The following is a 16,188-nucleotide window of genomic DNA, read 5'->3' as shown; positions in this document are numbered from 1 at the left end:
TCCGGGAGCTATCCCAGAGTGCTCCATTCTGACCGCTCTGGACAGCGCTCTCAACTCAGATGCACTGGCCAGGTAGACAGGAAAAGAACCGCGAACTTTTGAATCTCATTTCCTGTTTGGCCAGCGTGGCAAGCTGCAGGTGACCATGCAGAGCTCATCAGCAGAGGTGACCATGATGGAGTCCCAGAATCGCAAAAGAGCTCCAGCATGGACTGAACGGGAGGTACGGGATCTGATCGCTGTTTGGGGAGAGGAATCCGTGCTATCAGAACTCCGTTCCAGTTTTCGAAATGCCAAAACCTTTCTGAAAATCTCCCAGGGCATGAAGGACAGAGGCCATAACAGGGACCCGAAGCAGTGCCGCGTGAAACTGAAGGAGCTGAGGCAAGCCTACCAGAAAACCAGAGAGGCGAACGGCCGCTCTGGGTCAGAGCCCCAAACATGCCGCTTCTATGATGAGCTGCATGCCATTTTAGGGGGTTCAGCCACCACTACCCCAGCCGTGTTGTTTGACTCCTTCAATGGAGATGGAGGCAATACAGAAGTAGGTTTTGGGGACGAAGAAGATGATGAGGAGGAGGTTGTAGATAGCTCACAGCAAGCAAGCGGAGAAACCGGTTTTCCCGACAGCCAGGAACTGTTTCTCACCCTAGACCTGGAGCCAGTACCCCCCGAACCCACCCAAGGCTGCCTCCTGGACTCAGCAGGCGGAGAAGGGACCTCTGGTGAGTGTACCTTTTAAAATGCTATACATGGTTTAAAAGCAAGCATGTGAAAGGATTACTTTGCCCTGGCATTTGCGGTTCTGCCTTTGCAAAAGGTTTCTGGGGAGGGCAGCCTTATTTCGTCCTTCATGGTAGGACACTTTACCACTCCAGGCCAGCAACACGTACTGGGGAATCACTGTAGAACAAAGCATTGCAGTGTATGTTTGCTGGCATTCAACCAAAATCCGTTCACGCGGTGGGAGGAGGCAAAATGCGACCTTGTAACGAAAGCACATGTGCTATGTATGTAATGTTAACTTTCAAGGTTTACCCTGAAAGAGTGTAGCCACTGTTTTATAAAATGTGTCTTTTTAAATACCGCTGTCCCTTTTTTTTTCTCCACCAGCTGCATGTGTTTCAATGATCACAGGATCTTCTCCTTCCCAGAGGCTAGTGAAGCTTAGAAAGAAAAAAAAACGCACTCGCGATGAAATGTTCTCCGAGCTCATGCTGTCCTCCCACACTGACAGAGCACAGACGAATGCGTGGAGGCAAATAATGTCAGAGTGCAGGAAAGCACAAAATGACCGGGAGGAGAGGTGGAGGGCTGAAGAGAGTAAGTGGCGGGCTGAAGAGAGTAAGTGGCGGGCTGAAGACAGGGCTGAAGCTCAAAGGTGGCGGCAGCGTGATGAGAGGAGGCAGGATTCAATGCTGAGGCTGCTGCAGGACCAAACCAGTATGCTCCAGTGTATGGTTGAGCTGCAGCAAAGGCAGCTGGAGCACAGACTGCCACTGCAGCCCCTCTGTAACCAACCGCCCTCCTCCCCAAGTTCCATAGCCTCCACACCCAGACGCCCAAGAACACGGTGGGGAGGCCTCCGGCCAACCAGCCACTCCCCCACAGAGGATTGCCCAAAAAAAAGAAGGCTGTCATTCAATAAATTTTAAAGTTGTAAACTTTTAAAGTGCTGTGCTTAAAGTGCTGTGTGGCATTTTCCTTCCCTCCTCCACCACCCCTCCTGGGATACCTTGGTAGTCATCCCCCTGTTTGTGTGATGAATGAATAACGAATGCATGACTGTGAAGCAGCAATGACTTTATTGGCTCTGCAAGCAATGATTAAAGGGAGGAGGGGAGGGTGGTTAGCTTACAGGGAAGTAGAGTGAACCAAGGGGCGGGGGGGTTCATCAAGGAGAAACAAACAGAACTTTTACACCGTAGCCTGGCCAGTCATGAAACTGTTTTTCAAAGCTTCTCTGATGCGTACCGCGCCCTCCTGTGCTCTTCTAACCGCCCTGGTGTCTGGCTGCGCGTAACCAGCAGCCAGGCGATTTGCCTCAACCTCCCACCCCGCCATAAACGTCTCCCCCTTACTCTCACAGATATTGTGGAGCACACAGCAAGCAGTAATAACAGTGGGAATATTGGTTTCGCTGAGGTCTAAGCGAGTCAATAAACTGCGCCAGCGCGCCTTTAAACGTCCAAATGCACATTCTACCACCATTCTGCACTTGCTCAGCCTGTAGTTGAACAGCTCCTGACCACTGTCCAGGCTGCCTGTGTACGGCTTCATGAGCCATGGCATTAAGGGGTAGGCTGGGTCCCCAAGGATACATATAGGCATTTCAACATCCCCAACAGTTATTTTCTGGTCTGGGAATAAAGTCCCTTCCTGCAGCTTTTGAAACAGACCAGAGTTCCTGAAGATGCGAGCATCATGCACCTTTCCCGGCCATCCCACGTTGATGTTGGTGAAACGTCCCTTGTGATCCACCAGAGCTTGCAGCACTATTGAAAAGTACCCCTTGCGGTTTATGTACTCGGCGGCTTGGTGCTCCGGTGCCAAGATAGGGATATGGGTTCCATCTATAGCCCCACCACAGTTAGGGAATCCCATTGCAGCAAAGCCATCCACTATGACCTGCACATTTCCCAGGGTCACTACCCTTGATATCAGCAGATCTTTGATTGCGTGGGCTACTTGCATCACAGCAGCCCCCACAGTAGATTTGCCCACTCCAAATTGATTCCCAACTGACCGGTAGCTGTCTGGCGTTGCAAGCTTCCACAGGGCTATCGCCACTCGCTTCTCAACTGTGAGGGCTGCTCTCATCTTGGTATTCATGCGCTTCAGGACAGGGGAAAGCAAGTCACAAAGTTCCATGAAAGTGCCCTTACGCATGCGAAAGTTTCGTAGCCACTGGGAATCGTCCCAGACCTGCAACACTATGCGGTCCCACCAGTCTGTGCTTGTTTCCCGAGCCCAGAATCGGCGTTCCACAGCATGAACCTGCCCCATTAGCACCATGATGCATGCATTGGCAGGGCCCATGCTTTCAGAGAAATCTGTGTCCATGTCCTGATCACTCACGGGACCGCGCTGACGTCGCCTCCTCGCCCGGTATCGCGTTGCCAGGTTCTGGTGCTGCATATACTGCTGAATAATGCGTGTGGTGGTTAATGTGCTCCTAATTGCCAAAGTGAGCTGAGCGGGCTCCATGCTTGCCGTGGTATGGCGTCCGCACAGAAAAAAGGCGCGGAACGATTGTCTGCCGTTGCTCTGACGGAGGGAGGGGCGACTGACGACACGGCTTACAGGGTTGGCTTCAGGGAGCTAAAATCAACAAAGGGGGTGCCTGTACATCAAGGAGTATTTCAGGCAGGACTGCACGGAGGGTTCCAATAAGAAATGGTGCACCTAAGTTATCGTTGTTATTGGAACAAGGAGGTTAGCCTGGCCTCTGATTGATACATGGCTAGATTTACCTCGCTGCACCTTCTCTGTGAGTGACTGCAGTGTGACCTAGAGGAATGAGTCCCCTAGACAGGGGAGGAGGCAAATGAGTACAAAACAAATCTGGTCTATTTCTTGTTTTGACCCACTCCATCTATCTTTTACATCTTTGGCTGGCAGCAGACGGTGCAGAAGGACTGCATGCCATCCACATCTCATGGCTGCTTGGCAGAAGATGGTACAGTACGCCTGCTAGCCATCCCCATCTCTTGCCTGCCTGGCAGAAGATGGTGCAATACGACTGCTAGCAATCCTCATCTCTTGCCTGCCTGGCAGAAGATGGTACAGTACGACTGCTAGCAGTCCGTATCGCCTGCCTGCTCACCATAAGATGGTTCAATAGGACTGACTGCAGGACTAAAGAGAATGACCTGGTCAAGTCACTCCAAATTTAGTCCCTGCGCCCATGTCTGCCCAGGCGCTCCCAGCCGACGCGGCCAGGAGCACCTCGGACACGATGAGGACGACTACCAGTCGTATTGCACCGTCTGCTGCCAGAAGGCAAGGGGTTGCTGCTACTGTGCAGCAAAGCCGTACCGCGTCTGCCAGCACCCAGGAGACATAGGGTGACGGTTACCTGAGCGGGCTCCATGCTTGCTGTGGTATGGCGTCTGCACAGGTAACTCAGGAAAAAAGGCGCGAAATGATTGTCTGCCCTTGCTTTCACGGAGGGAGGGAGGGAACGGGGGCCTGACGACACGTACCCAGAACCACCCGCGACAATGTTTTAGCCCCATCAGAGCGCTCCATTGTGACTGCTCTGGACAGCACTCTCAGATGCCCGATTGTTTGCCATTGCTCTGACGCTGGGAGGGGCGCTTACAGGGTTGGCTTCAGGGAGCTAAAATCAACAAAGGGGGTGGCTTTACATCAAGGAGTATTTCAGGCAGGACTTCACAGAGGGTTCCAATAAGAAATGGTGCACCTAAGTTATTGTCCTTATTGGAGCAAGAAGGTTAGCCTGGCCTCTGATTGATACATGGCTAGATTTACCTCGCTGCACCTTGACTGCAGTGTGATCTAGAAGAATGAGTCCCCTAGACAGGGGAGGGGGGGGAAGCAAATGAGTACAAAACAAATCTGGTCTATTTCTTGTTTTGACCCACTCCATCTATCTTTTACATCTTTGGCTGGCAGCAGACGGACTGCATGCCATCCACATCTCATGACTGCTCGGCAGAAGATGGTACAGCACGACTGCTAGCAGTCCGTATCGCCTGCCCGCTCACCATAAGACGGTTCAATAGGACTGACTGCAGGACTAAAGAGAATGACCTGGTCAAGTCACTCCAAATTTAGTCCCTGTGCCCATGTCTGCCCAGGCGCTCCTGATCGACCTCACAGAGGCGACCAGGAGCACCTCAGACATGACGATGACGGCTACCAGTCGTACTGTACCGTCTGCTGCCACAAGGCAAGGGGTTGCTGCTACTGTGTAGCAATGCCGTACCGCGTCTGCCAGCACCCAGGAGACATAGGGTGACGGTTACCTGAGCGGGCTCCATGCTTGCCATGGTATGGCGTCTGCACAGGTAACTCAGGAAAAAAGGCGCGAAATGATTGTCTGCCCTTGCTTTCACGGGGGGAGGGAGGGAACGGGAGGCTGACGATATGTACCCAGAACCACCCGCGACAATGTTTTAGCCCCATCAGGCATTGGGATCTCAACCCAGAATTCCAATGGGCAGCGGAGACTGCGGGAACTGTGGGATAGCTACCCACAGTGCAACGCTCCGGAAGTCGACGCTTGCCTCGGTACTGTGGAAGCGCTCCGCCGAGTTAATGCACTTAATGCACTTAGAGCATTTACTGTGGGGACACACACACTCGAATTTATAAAACCGATTTCTAAAAAACCGACTTCTATAAATTCGACCTTATTCCGTAGTGTAGACATACCCTAAGCTCCGAGGAAACCCAAAAGGGTATAAACCAAAGACTGAAAAGAAGATTCTGCTAAACACTTTTGCAAACCAAAACCACCATATTTTGCATAGCTGTGTTCATTGCCCCACAAATCCCACTGGTAATTTTAGGCTTGGGTAATCCCCAAACTCCAAACAGATTTTGAGCAATGCCTGGCAAAATTAGGTGGTTTCATAATGAAACCAACATGCACATAGCCTGCTAACTTTCCATTCTTCCCCATATCTTCAGCTGACAGATATCTGGAACCCTCTCAGGCTCTTTAGAAGGCTGCTGTCTAGCTCCTCACAGCTCTGGATTGGCTGGCCCCTCCACCTCACCTCAGGATCCTTCCAGAGGACTGAGTTGCATGCCTGTTCCCCTACCCAATAGTAGCACCAGCAACTTCTCCCTCCTGTAAAATGTCAGTGCAGCAGCAAAACATCACTCTGCAGTTCATATACCCCAAAAGGTCCCCCAAACAGGGATTCCTTATTAGCACAGTGACTCTCTCTAGATGGAGATAGAAAACATAATTGAGTTCAAATATGGATATTTGGTATGAACAGCAACTAAATCTCTCATAATTTGGTTAGGGTTATTTTGTCTCACAGGAATGACGTGATTACATTAGTTATGCAGCAAGGTGTAAAAACTTGTTATTGGGTTACAGTGCTATTTACTGAAAAGGAAACATTATCACATAACATGTCACAATAAGATCAATATCACAATATTTCTCTGCACTTGCGAAGTAATATCACATTAAGTTTATATCAATGTGATCAGACAAATGCTTTTCATAATGTAAACCACAGTATTTTGACTTGTTTCTAATATATCCCAAAGGTATCAAATATGTCTTTAAGATTTCCTTTATGCATTTACCAAAGTAAATAAATTAGAGGGCATAATAACACATTAGAGCCATTCAAGAGCAAGCCTCATATACTTTCTGAGCAAAAGTTAATTTCTAAACAGGATAAAATCTGCAACAGTTCTGCATGCATAAGGCAAAATCCTGCAAGCATATGTATGTCAGGGATGTATGAGTGGAGAGTCAGCAGTGTAATGCACAGTGGCACCTAGGAAAGGGTTAATCATCTCAGAATATGCAAGGTACTCTTCCCTCTAATAATAGCATGGTCTAATCATGTAATGCATGCAGCTTTGGTGTGGGTCAAATTTCTCTGCCAAAGCATTGCTGCTTTGGGATCTTAATAACTAAATACAACAAGGTGCAAATCTAAAGAAAGATGTCTAAATTAACACCTTCACTTGTAGGTAGCCTAGTAACGTCAACATTTTTGTAACAAAGTTTGAAAGCTAGCATGAGACAAACATTAATATATTCTGTCATCCAGCTTCAGTTACTCGTTTTTTATTGGACTAACTTCTTTGGGTGAGAGAGACAAGCTTTTGAGCCACACAGAGCTCTTCTTCAGGTCTGGGAAACTAACTAGAGATAGTGATACTATTAAGTCTAACTAGAGTTAGTTTCTGAGACCTGAAGAAGAGCTCCGTGTAAGCTCAAAAGCTTGTCTCTCTCACCAACAGAAGCTGGTTCAATAAGAGATATCACCTCATGCACCTTGTCTCTCTAATAACCTGGGACCAGCACAGATACACTACATGCATTACTCCTATTTTGTCACTTTCCACTATTCTAACCCACAGTTCCTATGGTCCCTCTGTGACACGTCTGACGACTTAAAAAAAAGTCATCTTACTCACCTAGCTCCAGTATTCTTCCTAACTTGGATCTATTGAAAAATAGAAAAAACTCCATATTTCATTTTCTTATAGCATCTAGCTAAAATGAAGGATATAATGCATGGTAAGGTCACACAATCTGGTCTCCAATATTCCCCCAATACCTCTCACTCCAACAAAACACAGATAATTTTCTAGAATCAGAGAGGGAATTTTAGGGATACCTGAGTTGTGTGTGAAAATCTCTCCTGGCTGTCACAGGTATGTCCTCACTGCATAGTAAACCTGGGTCCATGTGCCCTTGGCTGCATACTCGTTCTTCCCAAGCTCACACTTGAGCATCTATACCGCACTGCTTTCTGAGCCTTATATCTGTGCTAGTGCATCCATACTGTACTACTGAGACACAAGTCAAATGCTACGGCTTCTGGGGGAGTTTCCCATGGTTCTTAGCAGCTTTGCCAGCTGTAGCCACTCTAGGGCTTAGTTCATCATGTGTTGAGGAAAGAACTTGTCTGGTCAGCTCATGGCACTTGATGGGAAGTTCTCTTAGCCCACCAACATATCTAGCCAAGCAATTTTTTGCATGTGCATGCTCTCTGCAACGAGAGCCAGCAACACAGGAACAGCAGCAGTGGAAGAATTTCTCTTGCTCACACTTTCACTCTATTTAGGGAATGAGGCAGAACATCTGTGAGATGCTGGACATTTTGGTGGCAGTATTTGTCCCTTTGAAGACACCTCTCTTAGAGGAGTACAGTCATGGAATCTTATTCCTGTTGCCTTAACCACAGATTCTCCATATGCAGACCAGCACTTCTCAAGAAGGGCCATGAGCACAGATTGGAGGGGTAAGTCATGCAGACCCAGGATGATCAGCAGTGTCTCTGGAACTTTTGCATGAAAAAACAGACATTCCTGGAACTGTGCAATCAGCTTTTCCTGACCCTCTAGCACTAAGACACTCACGTGAGGGTGGCCAAATAAACAAAAAGGTAAAATAGCTAAACTATATACATTGCCACCATGGCAGTTTCACTGTTTCTGGAACTGCGTGTCCTCTGTGTTTCTGTTCTCCTTGGCCCTTTTGGTGCACTTCACATGCATGGGCCACAACTGAACAGGCATGGAAGAAATGTACAAGGTACATTTGACTGTTCCATGTAGTGTTCATTGCTTGGGCCATGGACCAGCCACCACAGTCCAAAGGCTTTATGACTCAATAACCTGGAAGGGACTCAGTGTGGAGCTGGAGCCTGCAGCTGGGTGTCCATGAAAGTGAGCAAACTCTCAGTGAGTCCCTTCTGCTGCACCCTGTCCTCCCTTTCAGTCTCCAGTCATGCTCCAGGAAAGGGGCCACCACTCTCTTCTCACACTACGCTTCCTCTGTCTCTCCCCTTCAGTCTCCCTGCTCTCTGTGACAGCCACGCTGTTCATCTACCTTAGACAAAGTGTCCATCATCTCATCCCTCACTCTCTGCCTTCTTGCATGCTCTTTGACAGTGTGCTCCCCCAAGCTCCTGGTTTCTTCTCTTTGCCCAGAGGAGGTGGAAGGGCCTGCCAAGGAAAATGAAAGAGCACATTATTGTCTGACCAACAAGGGGGGGAAAAGGCGGCTTTTTACCCTTTTTTCAAGAACTGCATCACTTCAAGGTCAAAGGCTGATACTCTTCATTTGGGCTTATTTTATTCACAGAATTCACTGCTTTGTTTTGAAGCTCCTGCAACCTACACTTCCAGCCAACACACCAAAATCAATTAAAATCATTTATAAATTCCCATATTTTTTCCCCCACGGAAGCGAATGCACAGCTGTTTGCTCCCCCAGGAATTACTCATTAACTCTGGGTTCAATAATAAGCAAAAGTGATTTTATTAAATATAAAAAGTAGGATTTAAGTGGTTCCAAGTAATAACAGACAGAACAAAGTAAGTTACCAAGCAAAATGAAACAAAACACGCAAGTGTATGCCTAATACATTAAGAAACTGCACACAGGTAAATCTCACCCTTAGAGATGTTCCAATAAGCTTCTTTCACAGACTGGACTCCTTCCTAGTCTGGGTCCAGCAATAACTCACACTCCCGTAGTTACTGTCCTTTGTTCCAGTTTCTTTCAGGCATCTCTTGGGGGTGGAGAGGCTATCTCTTAAGCCAACTCAAGACAAAATGGAGAGGCTTCCAGGGCCTTTTATATTCTGTCTCATGTGGGCAGAAACCCCTTTGTTCTTCTGTGCAAAGTCACAGCAACAAGATGGAATTATGTAGCCACCTGCGCACATCACATGTCCCTGAATGATTCATAGAACCATAGAATATCAGGGTTGGAAGGGACCTCAGGAGGTCATCTAGTCCAACCCGCTGCTCAAAACAGGACCAATCCCAAACTAAATCACCCCAGCTTGGGGGCTTTGTCAAGCCTGACCTTAAAAACCTCAAAGGAAGGAGATTCCACCACCTGCCTAAGTAACGCATTCCAGTGCTTCACCACCCTCCTAGTGAAAAAGTTTTTCCTAATATCCAACCTAAACTTCCCCCACTGCAACTTGAGACCATTACTCCTTGTTCTGTCATCTGGTACCTCTGAGAAGAGTCTAGATCCATCCTCTTTGGAACTCCCTTTCAGGGAGTTGAAAGCAGCTACCAAATCCCCCCTCATCCTTCTCTTCCGCAGACTAAATTCTGCAGACTAAATAATCCCAGTTCCCTCAGTCTGTCCTCATAAGTCATGTGCTCCAGCCCCCTAATCATTTTTTTTGCCCTCCACTGGACACTTTCGATTTTTTTCCACATCCTTTCTGTAGTGTGGGGCCCAAAACTGGACACAGCACTCCAGATGAGGCCTCACCAATGCCGAATAGAGGGGAATGATCATGTCCCTCGATCTGCTGCCAATGTTTCTACGTATACAGCCAAAAATGCCGTTAGCCTTCATATCCAGCTTCTTGTCCGCTGGGTCCTTTTCTGCAGAGCGGCTGTCTAGCCACTTGGTCCCTAGTCTGTAGCAGTGCATGGGATTCTTCCGTCCTAAGTGCTGGACTCTACACTTGTCCTTGTTGAACCTCATCAGATTTCTTTTGGCCCAATCCTCTAATTTGTCCAGGTCCGTCTGTATCCTATCCCTACTCTCCAGCATATCTACCCCTCCTCCCAGTTTAATGTCATCTGCAAACTTGCTGAGGGTGCAATCCATGCCATCCTCCAGATCATTAATGAAGATTTTGAACAAAATCGGCTTCAGCTTTTAGCAGGCCGATGCCATTGTTTACATGTTAGTTTGAACGTTCCCAGGAAAGCTCAGATGTGGATTGGCGTCTCCCAAAGTCCATTGTCAGTTAAGTGTTCTTGATTGGGCACTTACTGAGAATAGTCCTTTCTCAAGAAGCTGACCAAATGCTTCACTGAGGCTACTTAGAATCAAACACATTGAGATACAAATACATAGCCAATATTCATAACTTCAAATACAAAAATGATACATACATGCAGAAAGCATAATCATAACCAGCAAACTACAACCTTTCCATAGACACCATACTTGACCTCCTCTGTACAAGACCTGGTGCAACCATAGAACCCTGGTTGCAACTGTCAAGGTTCCTTCCCCACTCTGAACTCTAGGGTACAGATGTGGGGACCTGCATGAAAACCTCCTAAGCTTACTTTTACCAGCTTAGGTTAAAACTTCCCCAAGGTACAAACTATTTTACCCTTTGCCCTTCTACTGCCACCACCAAACTTTATCTGGGTTCCTGAGAAAACGTAGTTTGGACACGTCTTTCCCCCCAAAATCCTCCCAACCCTTGCACCCCACTTCCTGGGGAAGGTTTGGTAAAAATCCTCACCAATTTGCATAAAAGTGACCACAGACCCAAACCCTTGGGTCTTAGAACAATGAAAAAGCATTCCGTTTCCTTACAAGAAGACTTTTAATAGAAGTAAAAAGGAATCACCTCTGTAAAATCAGGATGATAAATACTTTACAGGGTAATTAGACTCAAAACATAGAGAATCCCTCTAGGCAAAACCTTAAATTACAAAAAAGACACACAGGGAAGAAAGGTAAGCAGCACGATACGGACCCTGGACTTCAGGAAAGCAGACTTCGACTCCCTCAGGGAACGGATGGCCAGGATCCCCTGGGGGACTAACTTGAAGGGGAAAGGAGTCCAGGAGAGCTGGCTGTATTTCAAGGAATCCCTGTTGAGGTTACAGGGACAAACCATCCCGATGAGTCGAAAGAATAGTAAATATGGCAGGCGACCAGCTTGGCTTAATGGTGAAATCTTAGCGGATCTTAAACATAAAAAAGAAGCTTACAAGAAGTGGAAGGTTGGACATATGACCAGGGAAGAGTATAAAAATATTGCTAGGGCATGTAGGAATGTTATCAGGAGGGCCAAATCGCACCTGGAGCTGCAGCTAGCCAGAGATGTCAAGAGTAACAAGAAGGGTTTCTTCAGGTATGTTGGCAACAAGAAGAAAGCCAAGGAATGTGTGGGCCCCTTACTGAATGAGGGAGGCAAACTAGTGACAGAGGATGTGGAAAAAGCTAATGTACTCAATGCTTTTTTTGTCTCTGTTTTCACTAACAAGGTCAGCTCCCAGACTGATACGCTGGGCATCACAAAATGGGGAAGAGATGGCCAGCCCTCTGTGGAGATAGAGGTGGTTAGGGACTTTTTAGAAAAGCTGGACGTGCCCAAGTCCATGGGGCCGGACGAGTTGCATCCGAGAGTGCTGAAGGAACTGGCGGTTGTGATTGCAGAGCCATTGGCCATTATCTTTGAAAACTCGTGGCGAACCGGGGAAGTCCCGGATGACTGGAAAAAGGCTAATGTAGTGCCAATCTTTAAAAAAGGGAAGAAGGAGGATCCTGGGAACTACAGGCCAGTCAGCCTCACTTTAGTCCCTGGAAAAATCATGGAGCAGGTCCTCAAAGAATCAATCCTGAAGCACTTGCATGAGAGGAAAGTGATCAGGAACAGCCAGCATGGATTCACCAAGGGAAGGTCATGCCTGACTAATCTAATCGCCTTCTATGATGAGATTACTGGTTCTGTGGATGAAGGGAAAGCAGTGGATGTATTGTTTCTTGACTTTAGCAAAGCTTTTGACACGGTCTCCCACAGTATTCTTGTCAGCAAGTTAAGGAAGTATGGGCTGGATGAATGCACTACAAGGTGGGTAGAAAGCTGGCTAGATTGTCGGGCTCAACGGGTAGTGATCAATGGCTCCATGTCTAGTTGGCAGCCGGTATCAAGTGGTGTGCCCCAAGGGTCGGTCCTGGGGCCGGTTTTGTTCAATATCTTCATAAATGATCTGGAGGATGGTGTGGATTGCACTCTCAGCAAATTTGCGGATGATACTAAACTGGGAGGAGTGGTAGATACGCTGGAGGGGAGGGATAGGATACAGAAGGACCTAGACAAATTGGAGGATTGGGCCAAAAGAAATCTGATGAGGTTCAATAAGGATAAGTGCAGGGTCCTGCACTTAGGACGGAAGAACCCAATGCACAGCTACAGACTAGGGACCGAATGGCTAGGCAGCAGTTCTGCGGAAAAGGACCTAGGGGTGACAGTGGACGAGAAGCTGGATATGAGTCAGCAGTGTGCCCTTGTTGCCAAGAAGGCCAATGGCATTTTGGGATGTATAAGTAGGGGCATAGCGAGCAGATCGAGGGACGTGATCGTTCCCCTCTATTCGACATTGGTGAGGCCTCATCTGGAGTACTGTGTCCAGTTTTGGGCCCCACACTTCAAGAAGGATGTGGATAAATTGGAGAGAGTCCAGCGAAGGGCAACAAGAATGATTAGGGGTCTGGAACATATGAGTTATGAGGAGAGGCTGAGGGAGCTGGGATTGTTTAGCCTGCAGAAGAGAAGAATGAGGGGGGATTTGATAGCTGTTTTCAACTACCTGAAAGGGGGTTCCAAAGAGCATGGTTCTAGACTATTCTCAGTGGTAGAAGAGGACAGGACAAGGAGTAATGGTCTCAAGTTGCAGTGGGGGAGGTTTAGATTGGATATTAGGAAAAACTTTTTCACTAGGAGGGTGGTGAAACACTGGAATGCGTTACCTAGGGAGGTGGTAGAATCTCCTTCCTTAGAGGTTTTTAAGGTCAGGCTTGACAAAGCCCTGGCTGGGATGATTTAACTGGGAATTGGTCCTGCTTTGAGCAGGGGGTTGGACTAGATTACCTTCTGGGGTCCCTTCCAACCCTTATATTCTATGATTCTATGATTCTATGAGACAGGAATATTCATTCTATTCAGCACAGCTATTTTCTCAGCCATTTAAAGAAATCATAATCTAACACATATCTAGCTAGATTACTTACTAAGTTCTAAGACTCCATTCCTGTTCTGTCCCCGGCAAAAGCATCACACAGACAGACACAGACCCTTTGTTTTTCTCCCTCCTCCCAGCTTTTGAAAGTAGAGGGAGACCCTTTGTTTTTCTCCCTCCTCCCAGCTTTTGAAAGCTTTTTTTTTGTCTCCTCATTGGTCATTTTGGTCAGGTGCCAGCGAGTTACCTTTAGCTTCTTAGCCCTCTACAGGTGAGAGAATTTTTCCTCTGGCCAGGAGGGAGTTTAAAGGGGTTTAGCCTTCCCTTTATATTTATGACAGCAACAATGATCTATACAGTAACAGTTCATGTCAATAATGTCACACACTGACCAAGGCTCAGCAATGATCCACAGTGGTGGTATAATTTACCTTGCAGGTGAGAGCTGGGGGATGTTAGCCCATGATTAGGGGACTGGGGATTGGTCCTGCTTTGAGCAGGGGGTTGGACAAGATGACCTGCTGAAGTCCCTTCCAACCCTAATATTCTATGATGCTATGATTCTATGATTAAAGATTATTTAATGGTAGACAAGATAATACAACTGATTGTCAAAAAAAAAAATCCACGTCATAATGGGGATTTTATTTAAACTGGAATAAATTTAACTGGATTCCACCTACCTACAGCAACAAAAAATATATGTTACACACACACACACAAACACACAATAACTGACTACTTGGATCCAAAAGACCATTGGTTCTCCTGTCCCAGGTCTCCAGGACCACAGGAATCAATTATAGGAAATGCCCAGAGCTGATGCACAGGAACAGTAATGGATGCTCAGGAACATGCCATCATACACGGACTGCCTTGCCCAGCCAGCTTTAAACTGAAGAACCCTCTTCTGCACATCTGTCTGTCCTGCTCAACTTCAGTCTCTCCACTAACACTGAGTCTCTCTCAGTCCCAGTTTCCCACCAACCCTCTGGCCATCCTCTCTCCTTCCATCTTTCTCTCTCAAGCTCCCCACTGCCAGCCACTGTCCCTCTACCGTTCCCCTCCAACTGTTACTCCCCCTCCCTCTGAGGGGAGGGGCTACCTCCTCTCCATAAAGTAATGACATTGCATTCAGCCAGAACACACCCTAAGTCACATATCCCCATACACACTCAAATTTCTTTACCATATTTATATTTGCATCTAGTAAAAAGTTAATGCTAACCACTTGTTTAACTTTTTATCTCATTTCCCTGTATCCATTTTAAATCCCACATTGCGTTGGGAGGGAAGCGGTGGGGGGGGGGAGGGTGACCTAGAGAAATGGCATGGCTTCCTTCTTCAATAGAAACACACCACATCCCACAGCTTGTAATAATTTAATTTGGCATCATCCAGAAATCCCCCACATTCTTACTATTAATAACAAAAAAATAACCACAACATACCAATCTCTGGCTCCAGACCTTATTGTGCTCGCTGCTGCTTCAGCTGTGGACCACTCCCCAGGACTGTCCCTAAACTGGGTCCTCCAAATATGGACCCAGGATGTGCTGTAGCTGCTCTGGCAGCACAGACTGATCCCGGACCAGTGTCAGCAACAGGATTGCTCCCGGAGTTTGTTCCAGCCTGTCCCCCAGCAGTGCTTCCGCTTCTAGGGTTACAAGCTTTCCATCCCTGCTCAAAAGATTGCCTTGCAGCACTGCAGCTCAATTCCTTATGGAAGAGGCAGATAGATGGACAGTTCCCTGAAGTGAGGTTGTCAGCTCTGGTTTGGCAGTAGGTAGCCTTGAGGCTCACGACTCCCTCCTGCCATAGATTGGCAGTCTGGTGGCTCCCCAGTTCTGCCAGCCTCTCCAAGATTCTTGAGTAGACATGCTCATTTCTTGTGCTCTTCCTGAATCCTGGGTCTTGCTCTCTTCACACTACAAATTTACCAGAATCTGGCTGTGTTACTTTGGCCAGCTAGCAGCTCACCAGATGTAGAGGGTTTTTTCAGTGACATGCTTGGTTAACTGTATTTACAGCTGAGCAGTCCATGTGAAAATCAAGGGTTAAGCACCAACCAGCAGTATTCTGGTTGCTTTGGAAATGAAGTGGGTAGTTTGGCAAGAGAAGGGCCAGGACACACAGACCGAGGGGACTGTGGGATAGCATTGGTGTACTTTCTGAACAAAGCCTAACAACCCAGGCTTCAGCCATGTCTACAATGCAAAATAAGTGGGCTTGGACCTGCACCACAGTGGGACTCTGTCACCTGCCCATACACTTTGGGCAAGGCCACAGGCCCACAGCCTGAAGATTTCTGGTACATTTCAGAAGGCTTAGTGTGTGGATGGCAGAAGGGTTTGGGCTTAAAACCTGAGTGTAGGCCTGCATTTCCCATGCAGTGTAGACATACCCAAGAAGAGAGGAGATACATCAGATCATCCCCATTGCGCACTCATTTGGGGGTCCATTCCATCTTTTTTCAGGAATTTGACCCCATAATACATTTTTAACTGTGTATTACATCTCACATGTATGTCCACTTACCCAAAATGAACGAATAAATGTTGTTTTTGATGTGTAAATAAGAGATATTGGTCCAACAAATCATATCAATTGTCTTTATCCTTAATTATATCCATAATATGGATTGGGAGATTATTGATATTTGAATTTAGAACAAAGATCTGTAAAAATCTGTGCAGCAATGGATTTTCAACTGTACAGTGAACACCATTTTTTTAAAAAATAGACATTTATCACATCACAGAATTTAACTCTACTACA

Source organism: Caretta caretta, chromosome 2, assembly GCF_965140235.1.
Source record: "Caretta caretta isolate rCarCar2 chromosome 2, rCarCar1.hap1, whole genome shotgun sequence".
Taxonomy (NCBI): Eukaryota; Metazoa; Chordata; order Testudines; family Cheloniidae; genus Caretta; species Caretta caretta.
Note: the sequence above shows the minus strand (reverse complement) of the source record.